General features: G+C 39.6%; 1 non-coding gene across 1 annotated transcript; it reads right to left on the reverse strand.

Annotated features, from left to right (window-relative positions):
• Positions 1 to 240: 240 nt before the first annotated feature.
• LOC144713361 (small nucleolar RNA R71) lies at positions 241 to 343 on the reverse strand. Its single transcript, XR_013584026.1, has one exon. It is a non-coding gene; the product is annotated as a small nucleolar RNA R71 (small nucleolar RNA).
• Between the last annotated feature and the right edge of the window lie 15,064 nt (positions 344 to 15,407).

Below are 15,407 nucleotides of genomic sequence, written 5' to 3' on the forward strand. Positions count from 1 at the left end.
AGTTTAATGGATTGCCTGCCCAAAACCCATTAGAATTCCTTGATGATTTTCATATTAGATGCTCGTCTCAAAATGTTCCAGGAATATCTACAGAAATACTTAAAATGAAATATTTTCCTTTGACATTAAAAGATAAAGCATTCGCATGGTATCGTAATCTAGGAATTACTTTTAATTCTTGGGAAGAAATGCAGGGAAAATTTCTGCAGAAATTTTACCCTCTCTCCAAAACCAACTTTTACAGAAGAGAAATTCATAATTTCCATCCCCATGATGGAGAAGCCTTTAGTGAATCATGGGAGAGATTCAATGACTTGTTGAGGAAATGTCCTCACCATGGCATTGAGAAATGTCAATTAGCTCAAATATTTTATGAATCTCTCGCTGATTTTATGAAAAACAAAGTAAATCTCGCTACGGGCAGAACGTTTTATACCGCATATGAGGACGAAGTTTTCGATATTTTGGAGAGAGTTGCAGAAACTAACTTGCAGGAGATTGGAACCAATCAGAATGGGAGAAACCTGCAGCCAAAAAGAACAGGAGTTCTGCAGGTCAACACCAAGGAGGGGGAGCTACAAGCGGGTTTAAGAGAGACCAACCTGAAATTGGAGGAGCTCACCTCCACCTTGAAGAACGTTTTTTTAGGTAATTCTCCCATTGTTAAAGCTAAAATCTGCTCTCTCTGTTTTAGCAGGAAACATGAAGATGGAGCTTGCCAGTCCATGGAGGAAGAAGTGAAAGCCTTCAATGAACCTCAACAACCATGGGCTGGCCAAAAGAGAGTCGGATTTCAAAGTGGAGAGAGCTTCACCCAAGGGAACAAAGCTCCTTTTCAACACCAATTTCAGCAGAAGCAGCAGTTTCAATCAAGACACCAACAGCAGTATCAGGCTCCCTCTCAAACTCAACCTGATTTCTCTACACTAACCCCGGTTATTTCAGATATGATCGAGAAGCAAAATCAGAAGTTGAGAGCGGAGATGGAGATGCGCATGCAAGTCATGATGGAGTTCCAAACGAAGCAGATGTTGGAGTCCCAAGAACAGATGAGGAATCTATTGGAGAGCTTCAGACCTGCACCACCTGAACACCAAGGTATAACTCTAGAACCCCATTGCACATCATATAAACTTCCCACGAAACCGGTAATAAATCCATGCAACCTACATCATGTGCAACACTCCATTCATGATGATACGAATGGAGAAGATCCTGAAGTTCTAGCAATCTCAAAATTGAGAAATGGAAAGGAACTTCAGGATCCTTATCAGAATTATATAGAGAATTCTAAGAAGGGGAATGAACCAAGAGAGGAAGGAGAGGATTCTCCCTACGTGGAGGAACCTCTACCTTCTACGAGTGGGCAACATGTTCCTTACCCTTCAGCTTTAAACAGGAAAAAACCGAGTGTTGATTATGAAAATAGATTACTTGAGAACTTTAAAAGAGCCACCATGACTGTTACTGTAGAGGACATGCTTAGGTGTACACCCTCCCTAAAGAAATACCTTAAGGATTCTTGCACCATTAGGAAGCCTAGGGAAGTAGTTAAATTATCTGAAAATGCCTCTAGCATTCTTAATGCCATCCCTATTAAGATGAGAGACCCCGGAGCCCCTTTCATTACATGTGAAATAAGAGGAAATACCTTTTCTAAAGTTTTATTAGATACGAGAGCGAGCATAAGCATCAGCCCAACGACATTATATGAGTAGTGTGGGTTTGGAGACTTGGAGGAAATAAATATGGATTTACTCCTAGCTGATGGAACTGTTAGGCAACCCGAGGGAAGGTTAACCGATGTCATGATCACTGTAGAGAATTGCAAAATACCTGTAGATTTTATAGTGACTGATGTAAAGATATCGGGAAACATTAGCTTAGCTCCTATTATCTTAGGAAGACCATTTTTAGTTACGGCAAAAATGATTATGGATTGGGAGAAGGGGACGGTGGAGTTTAAAATTGGAAAGGAGAGAGTCCAACTTGATATATCAAAAATGATGAAGTGTCCCTTAGGAAGGAATGAGGAGTTAAAACTGTGTACAGAGGATGAAGGAGAGAGTGTGGTTAAGGAATACTTGTCACAAGTAGAGGGTAGAGAGCTAGAAGAAGAAATCATAGACTCCCCTTCAGTAGAGATAGGACCAGAACTGAAACCCTTACCTTCATCCCTCAAATATGCATATCTAGGTGAGAAGAAAACCCTACCTGTAATCATATCTTCATCACTAACTCCTGAACACGAAAAAGACTTGCTCGAGGTACTTAGGGAGCATAAGAAGGCTCTAGGTTGGACATTTGATGATATTAGATGAATTCCATCTTCAATTTGTGAACATAGGATATTTTTGGAAGAGGAAACCAGACCTTGTAGAGAGCATCAAAGGAGACTCAACCCTTACATGAGAGAGGTTCTTGAGAAAGAAATTATAAAGTGGTTGAATGCAGGAATAATTTACGCCATATCCAACAGTAGATGGGTAAGTCCCGTACACATGGTGCCAAAAAAGTCTGGAATTACAGTGGAAGTGAATGAAAAAGGGGAAGAGGTGCAGAAGAGATTGACCACTAGATGGAGAGTATGTATTGATTATAGGAAGCTAAACAAGGCGACCAAGAAAGACCACTACCCTCTACCCTTTATGGATCAAATATTAGAAAAGTTGTCGGGGCAACAATATTTTTGTTTTCTTGACGGTTATTCAGGGTACAACCAAGTAAACATCCATCCTGATGATCAAGAGAAGACAACATTTACGAGTCCCGTAGGGACATATGCCTTTAGGCGTATGCCTTTCGGGCTATGCAATGCCCCCGCAACATTTCAGCGATGTATGAATGCCCTCTTTTCTGATTTAGTAGGAGAATGTCTAGAAATCTTTATGGATGATTTTTCAGTATTTGGATCTACCTTCGCAAACTGCCTCTTAAGCCTCACCAAAGTATTGAAGAAGTGCATTGAGTCCAACCTTGTCCTAAGCTGGGAAAAATCTCATTTCATGGTGCAGGAGGGAGTAGTGCTGGGACACACGGTAAGCAACCGTGGATTGGAAGTGGACAAGGCCAAGATCGAAATCATCCAGGGCCTTCCACCTCCAACCAACCTAAAAACCCTTAGTGGTTTCCTCGGCCACGCGGGTTTCTATAGACGTTTCATTCTTGACTTTGCTAAAATTTCCAAACCTCTTACAAATCTTTTATCGTCTAAGAACCATGAGTTTGAACTAACACTAGAAGCTAAAGATGTATTTTATAAATTGAAGGAAGCCTTAGTTAATGCGCCAATCTTGCAAGGGCCCGATTGGACCCTTCCTTTTGAACTAATGTGTGATGCTTCTGATTTTGCAGTAGGTGCAGTGTTAGGTCAGCGAATCGACAAGAAACCCGTGGTCATCTACTACGCCAGCAGAACCTTAGTGGACGCGCAACTAAATTATACTACTACCGAGAAGGAACTGCTGGCCATTATTTTTGCTTTAGAAAAGTTTAGATCTTACTTGTTAGGTAGTAAAATTACTGTTTTTTCTGATCATGCAGCTATTAGATACTTCTTAACGAAGAAGGAGGCCAAACCTAGGTTGATCAGATGGGTGCTTTTATTGCAGGAATTTGATTTAGAGATCAAAAATAAGAAAGGGTGTGAAAATGTAGTAGCAGATCATCTCTCTCGAATCATGAGCACCCAACCTGAGATTATAAATGATGCATTTCCTGATGAATATGTCCTAACCGCACAAGGAACATCACTTCCTTGGTACGCGCACATTGTCAATTTTTTGGTTTCAGGAAAAATTCCCATAGGATGGACGTCTCATGAGAGGAAGAAGCTGCTTAAGGATGCACGATTTTACTTTGGGGAAGATCCAGAGCTATTCCATCAAGGCCAAGATCAAATTTTGAGGCGCTGTGTCCCCGAGAGCGAGCAAAGAAGCATTTTGGAATTCTGTCATTCCAAACCCGGAGGGGGACACTACTCGGCCAAGGTAACAGCTCATAAAGTTGTTGAATCGGGTTTCTTTTGGCCTACATTATTTCATGACGCCCAGAAATTTTATAATACTTGTTTAGCATGCCAAGCATCCGTCAACATAAATAGGAAAGATAGAATGCCCCTACAACCCATCCTAGAAGTAGAAATATTTGATTTATGGGGAATCGATTTTATGGGACCCTTCCCTAGTTCTAATGGTTATGAGTATATTTTGATGGCTGTCGATTATGTCTCCAAATGGGTAGAAGCCATTCCCTCCAAAACCAATGACAGTAAGGTAGTGACTAATTTTATTGAGAAAAACATCTTTTATAGATATGGATGCCCACGAGCTATCATTAGTGATGGAGGTTCCCACTTTACAAACAACAACTTTAGGAACCTCCTCAAGAAGTTTGGTGTCCATCATCGAGTCACTACTCCATATCACCCTCAAGCCAATGGCCAAGTTGAATTGTGCAATCAGGAGGTTAAGAAAATTTTGAGGAAAATAGTGCGTCCGGATAGGAAAGATTGGTCTAGGAAGCTAGACGAGGCATTATGGGCCTATAGGACCGCTTACAAAACTCCTCTCGGCATGTCTCCCTTTCGACTTATCTTTGGGAAGGCTTGTCACCTACCACTTGAGTTAGAACACAAGGCCCTGTGGGCTATTAGGAAACTCAACCTAGATTTGGATAGAGCCGGCAAGCATAGACTTCTTCAATTGAATGAGTTGGAAGAGTTAAGAAATGAGGCTTATGAGAATTCGAAGATTTATAAAGCCAAGATGAAGATGTTTCATGATAAGAGCTTGAAGAGACGAATTTTTGTAGAGAATCAAAAAGTATGGCTTTACAACTCTAGATTAAAACACTTTCCAGGAAAATTGAAAACGCGATGGGCTGGCCCCTTCCTTGTTCAGCAGGTTTTTGAGAATGGAGCGGTTACCATTTTTGATCCTACATCTCAAAGACAATTCACTGTGAATGGGCAACGGCTCAAACCCTACTTAGAAGAAGAAGATCTTAATAGCCCCATGAATATTACTTTAGAAAAGCCACCGCACGAGAGCTCATGATCTGACTAGTTTTTGCTTCCATTTCCTATTTTCTCTGTTTTGTTATTTTGCTGTGTTTTGTTTTTGTTTTCTTCGTTTTTGTTTCTGTCTTCGTGTGCAGCTACTCCTATCCAAGCTAGGTACACCATCACTGGACAACACGAATGCTGATCGCCGCCTTGCCTTCCATGGTTTGATCTCTCTTTCTCCTTTCTCGTAATTATGATTTGTCATGTAGGAACATGCCTTTTTATTGGGGGAGAGGGGAGTACAGTTGCATGCATCATCCATTAAAATTTTTTGTTTTGCATTCACAAACCATGGATATTTGATGATCCTAGGAGATGCTTGTCCAATGATATGCATGATAATTCGATTCTTTTCAAAAGGGTAGAGGTGCAAGAATGGCCAGCTAGGAAATCCTAGGTGAAGTAAGCCTAGCTAGGTGCACTATGATACGTACTATTACATCCACATCTCTTACTATTATATTTCTCTCCCCTCACCACCAACTTCGGGTTGAGTTAGCACTTACATACACGAAATTTTTAGCTTTAGTGGAGAGTAGGGTTAGTGCTAGCTCATTGGGAATATTATTATGATGTGAGTGAAGCTCCCTGAACCAAGAAGGATACAAAACTTCGTCGGGGGAATAAGCTGCCAGTCTACTTAGGACGGCACATGGGTAGTGGATAAGCGCCACCAAATTATAAAGTGAAAGCTGCATTGCGCAAAAAAAACAAGCAAAAGCTTGCATCATAGTTACTAAAGTTGATTGTCATCAAAAATGACCAACAAACAGCAAATGCCAAAGAAAATAAAGGTGGAAAAGCTGTCTCCAATGTGTTTGAGCCGATGCTAATATAGCCATAGTATTGAGCTACCATTAGCACCGCTCTCCACGCCTTGTTCAGTAGTGCGCTTGGGGTGTTAACTCGACCTTACTCCATATACTATGTACTTACTATATGTACTCCGTAGATCAAGTGCACTTAGTTGAGGTAGAAGGCTGAGATAGATCCTAAATTTCTCCTATGCTGGTCAAGTTCAATTGCTGAAAATACTCCTTGAAAAGAGCATGAATCAAAGCTATCGCAAGTCGAAAGTCAACTTGAGATCATCTTTTATTCTTACCTGCATTTCATTACTAAGGGACTAGTAATGATCTAAGTTGGGGGGTGTGTGATGACTCTCAAATATGTCATCAAATAATTAAACTTTTTAGTTTTCATTCATCAAAATTATAATGTTAATTCATGCTAATATCATGCATATGCATCATTTTATGAAATCACTAACCCCACTTGATCCTTTGAATCAAGTGGAATATATTTAACATTTTATGGTTAGTAAACATTCAGAGACAGGTTAAGAAGATCAAGGAAAGAGACGAGGATCGAGAGGAGCGGGCAAAAAATTCAAAGAAGCAGAAATTACAAAAATGCCCCTGGGCATGACTTAAGAGAAACCTATAAATACTCTCTTGAGAGTTGATTTTAGGTTGTCCAGAATTTTCTCTAAGGAAGCTAGGGCTTGGAGAAGGTGTTCTACAGACCCTCCAGTAGCTGATGACCCATTGGAGCTGGGAGGAGAAGCAAGCTGAAGAGTACCTGCTCAAGAAGATCGTCGACTCGCCGGACAGGACGTGACACGAAGTCGGAGTGATTGAGCTGGTTCAGCTTTGTTTTCTTCTCCCTCTTGTACAATCTCAGTTGGGGTTGAAGCACTTTGCAAGGTTCTTCAGCAGTTTCCAACCAGAGTTGTTTTGTTTAATTCGAAGATTTTCTTGTTGTTCAGAGTTCATTTTCTTTTACCTTTTCTGTGTTTGATTTCATCTGAATCTTAGCTCATCATGCTTAATCGATTCTCTACATAACAATCGGTGAGGTCTTGCTCAGGCAGGAAGAACATAGCCGCCTGCTGCCAAGGGATCTGCGCGCAGGATCGACCAGCACACAGTCGCCTGCGCGTGAGAACCCGCGCGCAAGCAGCGCCGTGCACAGGGATCCCGCGCGCAGGCCGCGCCCACGTGCAGCAAAAGCCGCGAGCAGGCTCGCTCGCGCGCAGCAGCGTTGCTAGCAGGCCCACCCGCCCGCAGCAGCACCGCAAACAGGCTTGCCCGCGCGCAGCAGCGCCGCAAGCAGGCTCGCCCGCGTGCAGCACTACCGCACGTAGCTGAGCTGCGTAGGCACCAACTGCGTGCAGGCGCCCCCACGGGCAGTCCTACACGCAGTTGAGGCCGCGGGCAGGTCAGCCTGCATGAGCGCACACCTGGTGTTTGGCATATTGCAAAAGCCGCAGGCGTGCACTTGTAGACAAGGAAATATTCCCTTGTCTACAGGCTTACTGTCATTAGTCTTGGAGAGGAGTTGCCTGATTTTGTTAGAGATTCTTTCAGACTCCCTCTCTAAGGAAATTAGTTGGGCAATCGTGAAGATAACTTCTCCAATTCCAGTATTGACATACAATTTGATAAGTGAACTGCATTGCAAAGAAAATCTCTGCTATTTTATCTGCTCTCTGAGGATCGACCCTTACTTGCCCTAAGGCTGTGAGGTTATAAGTATTGTTGAATAAGCTCAATCCTCACACTACATTTCTGCTAAATAACCAGTAAAAACTCACATCAAATATTGAGTTTATCATCCTCCCAACTCCAATGCTCAGCAGCTCTTGGAGGGTGCAGAAATCCTTCCTCTCCAAGCCTTAGCTCCTTGAGAGAAATTCTGAACAACCTAAAATCAACTCTCAAGAGAGTATTTATAGGTTTCTCTCAAGTCATGCCCAGGGGCATTTTTGTAATTTCTGCTTCTTTTAATTTTTGCCCGCGACTCTTGATCCTCGTCTCTTTCCTTAATCTTCTCAACCTGTCTCTGAATGTTTACTAACCATAAAATGTTACATATATTCCACTTGATTCAAAGGATCAAGTGGGGTTAGTGATTTCATAAAATGATGCATATGCATGATATTAGCATGAATTAACATTATAACTTTGATGAATGAAAACTAAAAAGTTTAATTATTTGATGACATATTTGAGAGTCATCAACGGAGAACACTTTGACACCAAAGAGTTCAGGCGTACCTCGGCACCGTAGTGTGTGAAGAGGTTGCAGGCAATTCTGATCGTGACGAAGCTGGGCGAATCTGGGCGTTGAACGGCCCACCGGACGAGGATGTGGCTGGACGCTCCGGGCGTTGAACGGCCCTGCCTGAGTGTGGTTATTGTGGGCGAAGCGTCAAGCGTGGGCGAACACCCGCGCGCGCGAAGAATGCGGCGGAGCGCACCCGGGCGCGCGTAGCGCCCGCGGCTCGAATGGCTCGAAGCGTGGATGGCGGACGGGAGGCGCACGGGCGGCACGCGAGGGCGTGCGGATGGCGCGTAGGTGGCGAAGAGGGTTAGCGGGTGGCGTGCGGGCGGCGTAGTAGGGCGTGCGGGCGGCGCGCGGGCGGCGTATGAGGGCGGGCGGGCAGTGCTCAGGGTGCGTGGGCGGCGACGGGCACGCGGGGCATGCGGGCGGCGTGGGTGTCGCGGCGCGGTGGGCGGCGTGGGCAGTGCGTGGGTGGCGCGCGGGCGTGCGTGGGCGGCGCGCGGGCGGCCTGAGGGTCTCCTTGGCAGGGCTACCCTTGCAGCCTTAGGCGAGAGAGGGAGAGGGTGAGAGAAAGAGAGAGAAGAGGGGAGGCTGACGTCGCAAGGCTGCGGCGGTGACGGCAGCGGCGGCAACGGCAGCTGGGGTTTGAAGGTGGAGGAGAGGGGAGGCTGGGATATCCTCCAATAAGAGTTAAACAAAAACTCGATTCTTGAATTATGACTGCCTAAGAGTTTCTTGAAAACAATGGCCTTTATATAGGCCTTGGAGGAAAGAGAAAATGACGAGAAAATAAAGACGTGCGCCGTGTCACGCCAAAGGGCAGTTGTGGATCTGCCTTTGGCGTCGTGTCATGACGTGCGTGGGGACGTGCACGGGTGGAGACGTGGTGGTCGACTGTTGCGGCGTTTTGACTCCTGTGTTGACTCCCGTTGACCGTGGTAGGTTGACTTCCGTTGACCGTGGTGACGTGTTTGACGCTGAAGTGTTGGCGTCCTCGCCATCACTTTCCTTATCTCTATATTTATCTCTATCTCTATTTCTATCCCTATTTCTAGCTGTATCTATCTTTATCTTTATCTCAATCTCTATCTCTATCGATATTTCTATCTGTATCTCTATCTCTATCTCTATCTCTACTCTATCTATATCTCTATCTCTATCTCTATCTCTGCCTCTATCAGTATCGCTATCTCTTTCTTTATCTCTAGCTCTATCTCTATCTCTATTTATATCGATATCTCTATCTCTATCTCTATCTCTATCTCTATCTCTATCTCAATCTCTATCTCTATTTCTATCTCTATCTTTATCTCTATCTCTATCTCTATCTTCATCATTATCTTGATCTTTATCTATATCTCTGTCTATAGCTCTATCTCTGTCTCTATCTCCATATCTATCTCCATCTCTATCGGTATCTTTGTCTCTATCTCTATCCCTATCTCTATCTCTATCTGTACTCTATCTGTATCTGTATCCCTATCTCTATCTTTATCTATTTCTCTATCTCTGTTTCTATCTCTATCTCTATCTCTACCTCTATCTCGGCCTTTATTTATATCTATATCTCTATCTCTATCTCTATCTTTATCTCTATCTCTATATCTGCTCTAAGTGTAACTCTATCCATATTTCTATCTCTATCTTTCTCTCTATCTCTTTTTCTATTGCTATCTCTATCACTATCTCTATCTCAATCCCTATCTCTTACTCTATCTATATCACTATCTTTATCTCAATCTTTATCTCAGACTCTATCTGTATGTCTATCTGTATTTCTATCGCTATTTTTATCTGTATATATATCTTTATTTTTATTTCTATATGTATCTCTATCTCTTTCTCTATCTTTATATCTATCCCTAACTCTATCTTTATCTCTATCTCGATCGATATCTCGATTTCTATCTCTCTCTCCATCTTTATATCTGTCTCTATCTCTATATATACATAAATATCTATCTCTATCTATATCCCTATATTTATCTCTATCTCTATCTCAATCTCTATCTCTATCTCTATGTCTGTCTCTATCTCTATCTCTATCACTATCTCTATCTCTATCAGTATTTCTAGTTGTATATCTATCTCTATCTCTATCTCTACCTCTATCTTTATCTCTATCTCCATCTCTATCTCTATATCTACTCTATCTGTATCCGTATCTCTATCTCTATCTCTATCTCTATCTATTTCTCTTTCTCTATTTCTATCGCTATCTCTATCTCTATCTCTATCTCTGCCTCTATCTATATCTCTATCTCTATCTCTATCTTTATCTCTATCTCTATCTCTATCTCTATTTCTGTTACAATCTTTATCACTATCTCTATATCTATCTCTATCTCTATCTCTAATTTTATTTCTATCCCTATTTCTATCTCTATCTCTTTCTCTATCTTTATCTCTATCTCTGTATGTATCTCCATCTCTATCGTCATTGCTCTTGCTATCTCTATCTCTATCTCTATTTCTTTCTCTGTCTCTATCTCTATCTCTATCGCTATCCTTATCGCTATCTCTGTCTCGATCTTCATCTCTATATTTATTTATTTCTCAGTCTCTATCTCTATCTCTATCTTTATCTCTATCTCTATTGGTTTATCTATCTCTATCTTTAGCTCTATCTCTATCTCTATCTCTATCTCGATCGCTATCTCTATATATATCTATATCACTATCTTAATCTCAATCCCTATCTCAGACTCTATCTGTATCTGTATCTCAACTCCATCTCTATCTCAACCTCTATCGCTATCTTCATCTCTATCTCTACCTCTATCTCTATCTCTATCTCTATCTCTATCTCTATCGTTGTCTCTATCTCTTTCTCTATCTGAGTCTCTATCTCTATCTCTGTCTCTATCTCTATCGCTTTCTTTATCTCTATGTCTATCTCTGTCTTTATTTCTGTTCCTATTTCTAACTGTATTTCTATCTTTATATTTATATCAATCTCTATCTCTATCTATATCTCTATCTCTATCTCTGTCTCTATCTCTTTCTATATCTCTATCTCTATCTCTATCTCTATCTCTATCTCTATCTCTTTCTCTATCTCTATCTCTATCTCTATCTCTATCTCTATCTCTATCTCTATCTCTTTCTCTATTTCCATCCCTATTTCTAGCTGTATCTCTAAATCTATCTCTATCTTTATCTCTATCTTTATCTCTATCTCTATCGCTATCTCTATCTTTATCTCTATCTCTATCTCTATCTATATCTCTATCTCTATCTCTATCTCTATTTCCATCCCTATTTCTAGCTGTATCTCTAAATCTATCTTTAACTCTATCTCTATCTATGTCTCTGTCTATATCTCTATCTCTATCTCTGTCTCTATCTCTATCTCTATATCTCTTCCTATCCCTATTTCTTGCTGTGTCTTTATATTTATCTTTATCTCAATCTCTATCTCTATCTATATCTGTATCCCTATCTCTTTCTCTATCTCTCTGTATATCTCTCTCTCTATCTCTGTCTTTATCTTGATCTCTATCTCTATCTCTAGCTTTATCGCTCTCTCTACCTCTATCTGTATCTGTATATCTATCTCTATCTCTTTCTCTGTCTCTATCGCTGTCTCTATCTCTATCTCTATCTCTATCTCTATCTCTATCTCTACTCTATCTGTAGCCCTATCTCTGTCTCAATTTTTTATCGCTATATCTATCTCTATATATCTCTGCCTTTATCTTTATCTCTATCTCTATCTCATTCTCTATCTTTATCTCGATCCCTTTTTTTATTAATATCTTTATCTCTATCTTTATAACTATCTCTATCTCTATCTCTATTTCTATCCCTAACTGTATCTCTATCTCGATCTCTATTTTTATCTCTATCTCTATCTGTATCTCTATCCCTATTGCCATCTCTATCGCTATCTCTATCTCTATCTCTATCGTTATCTCTGTCTCGATCCCTATCTCTATCTCTATCTCTATCGCTATCTTTATCTCCATCTCTTTTTTTATCACTATTTCTATTACATCTCTATCTCTATCTCTATCGATTACTCTATCACTATCTCGATCTCAATCTCTATATCTATATCTATTTCTATCTCTATGTCGATCTCTATCTCTATCTCTATCTATATTTCTATCTTTATCTTTATCTCTATCTATATCACTATCTCTATCACTATCTCTATCTCGATCTCCATCTCGGTCGCTATCTCTATCTCTACCTCGACCTCTATCTCTATCTCTATCTCTATCTCTATCTCTATCTCTATCTCTATCTCTGTCTCTATCCCTATCTGTATCTCTTTCTCTATCATTTTCTCTACCTATATCTCTATCTCTATCCCTATCTGTATCTCTGTCTCTATCATTTTCTCTACCTATATCTCTATCTCTATCTCTATCTCTATCTCTATCTCTTTCTCTATCTCTTTCGCTATCTGTATCTCTATCTCTATTTCTATCTCTCTCTCTATCTTTATCTCGAACTCTATCTCTTTCTCTACCTCTATCTCTATCTATATCTCTATCTCCACTCTGTCGGTATCTCTATCTCTATCTCTATCTATTTGTCTATCTCTATTTTTGTCGCTATCTATATCTCTATCTCTATTTCTACCTTTATCTATATCTCAATCTCTACCTCTATCTCTATCTTTATCACTACCTCTATCTCTATCTCTATATCTACTTTATCTGTATCTGTATCTCTATCTCTATCTCTCTATCTATCTCTATCTCTATGTCTATCCTGATCTCTATCTCTATCTCTATCGCTATCTCTATCTCTATCTCTATCTCTATCTCTATCTCTATCTCTATCTCTATCTCTATCGCTATCTCTATCTCTATCTGTATCTGTATCTGTATCTCTATCTCTATCTCTATCGCTATCTCTATCTCTATCTCTATCTCGCTCTCTATTTCTATCTCTATCTCTATCTCTATCTCTATCTCTATCGCTATCGCTATCTCTATCTCTATTTCTATCTCTATATCTATCTCTATCTCCATCTCTATCTTTGTCTCTATCTCTAGCTCTATTTCTATCTCTATCACTATCTCGTTCTCTACTATATCTCAATCTGTATATATATCTCTATATATTTCTGTATCCCTATTTCTATTGGTATCTCTATCTCAATCTCTATCTCTATCTCTATCTCCATTTCTATCCCTATTTTTAGCTGTATCTCTCAATCTATCTTTATCTCTATCGATATCTCTATCTAAATCTCTATTTCTATCTCTTTCTCGATCTCTCTCACTATCTCTATTCCTATCCCTATTTCTAGCTGCATCTCTATCTTTATCTGTATCTCAATCTCTATATCTATCTCTATCTATATCTCTATCTATGTGTCTATCTCTATCTCTGTCTCTATCTCTCTGTATATGTATATCTCTATCTTTATCTTTATCTCTATCTCTATCTCAATCTCTACCTCTATCTCTATCTCTATCTCTTTCTCTATCTCTATCTCTATCTCTATCTCTAAGTCTATCTCTATCTCTATCTCTATCTCTATCTATATCTCTATCTCTATCTCTATCGCTATCTCTATCTCTATCTCGATCTTTATTTCTATATCTATCTCTATCTCGATCTCTTTTTCTCTACTCTATCTGTATCTCTATCTCCAGCTCAATCACTATCTGTTTCTCTGTCTCTAGTTCTATCTCTATCTCTATCTCTATCTCTCCTACTATTTATATCTCTATGTCTATCTCTATCTCTATCTTTATCTCTATCTTTATATCTATCTCTATCTCTATCTCTAAGTCTATCTCCATGTCTATCTCTATCTCTATCTCTATGTCTATGTCTATCTCTATCTCTATCTCTATCTCGATCTATATCTCTATCTCTATCTCTATCGCTATCTCTATCTCTATCTCGAACTCTATTTCTATATCTATCTCTATCTCTATCTCTTTTTCTCTACTCTATCTGTATCTCTATCTCCATCTCAATCATTGTCTGTTTCTCTGTCTCTAGTTCTATCGCTATCTCTATCTCTATCTCTCTTACTATTTATATCTCTATGTCTATCTCTATCTCTATCTTTATGTCAATCTTTATATCTATCTCTATCTCTATCTCTATCTTTATCTCAATCTTTATATCTATCTCTATCTCTATCTTTAAGTCTATCTCTATGTCTATCTCGATCTTTATCTCTACCTCTATCTGTATCTCCATCTCTGTCACCATCTCTATCTCTATCTCTATTTCTATCTCTGCCTGTATCTATATCTCTATCTCTATTTCGACCTCTATCTTTATCTCTATTGCTTTCTCAATCTCTATCTCAATCTCTATCTCTATCTCTATCTCTATCTTTATCTCTATCTCTATCTTTATCTCTATCTTTATCTCTATCTCTATCTTTATCTCTATCTCTATCTCTATCTCTATCTCTATCTCTATCTCTATCTCTATCTCTATCTCTATCTCTATCTCTATCTCTATCTCTATCTCTATCTCTATCTCTATCTCTATCTCTATCTCTATCTGTATCTATATCTCTATCTCTATCTATTTAACTACCCCTATTTCTATCGCTATCTGTCTCTCAATCTCTATCTCTATATCTGCCTCTATCTTTATCTCTAACTCTATCTCTATCTCTATCTCTATCTCTATCTTTATCTCTATCGCTATCTCTGTCTCTATTTCTATCGATATCATTATCTCTATCTCTATATCTATCTAGATATCTATACCTATCACTCTTTCTATACCTATCTCTATCTCTATCTCTGTCTTTATCTTTATCTTTATCTCCATATCTATCTATTTCTCTATCGCTATCTCAATGTCCTTCTCTATCTCCATCTCTGTCGCTATTTCTATCTCTACCTCTTTCTCCATCTCTATCTCTATCTCTATCTATACCGCTATCCATATCTTTATCCCTATCTTTATCTCTACCTCTATCTCTATCGTTATCTCTATCGCCATCTTTATCTCTATCTCTTTCTCTATGTGTATCTCTATCTCTATCTCAATCTCTCTCTCTATCTCTATTCTATCTCTATCTCTATTTCTATCCCTATTTGAAGCTGTATCTCTATCTTTATCTTTATCTTACTCTCTATCTCTATCTATATCTTTTTCTATATATCTATTTCTACATCTGCCTCTATCTCTTCCCATATCTCTCTCGGTATCTCTATCTCTATCTCTAACTATCTCTATCTCTACTCTATCTGTATCTGTATCTCTATCTCTATCTCTATCTGTTTCTCTGTCTCTGTTTCAATCGCTATCTCTATCTGTATCTCTAGCTCTGCCTGTATCT

The sequence above is a fragment of the Wolffia australiana genome, chromosome 15 (genome assembly GCF_029677425.1).
Source record: "Wolffia australiana isolate 7733 chromosome 15, ASM2967742v1".
NCBI lineage: Eukaryota > Viridiplantae > Streptophyta > Magnoliopsida > Alismatales > Araceae > Wolffia > Wolffia australiana.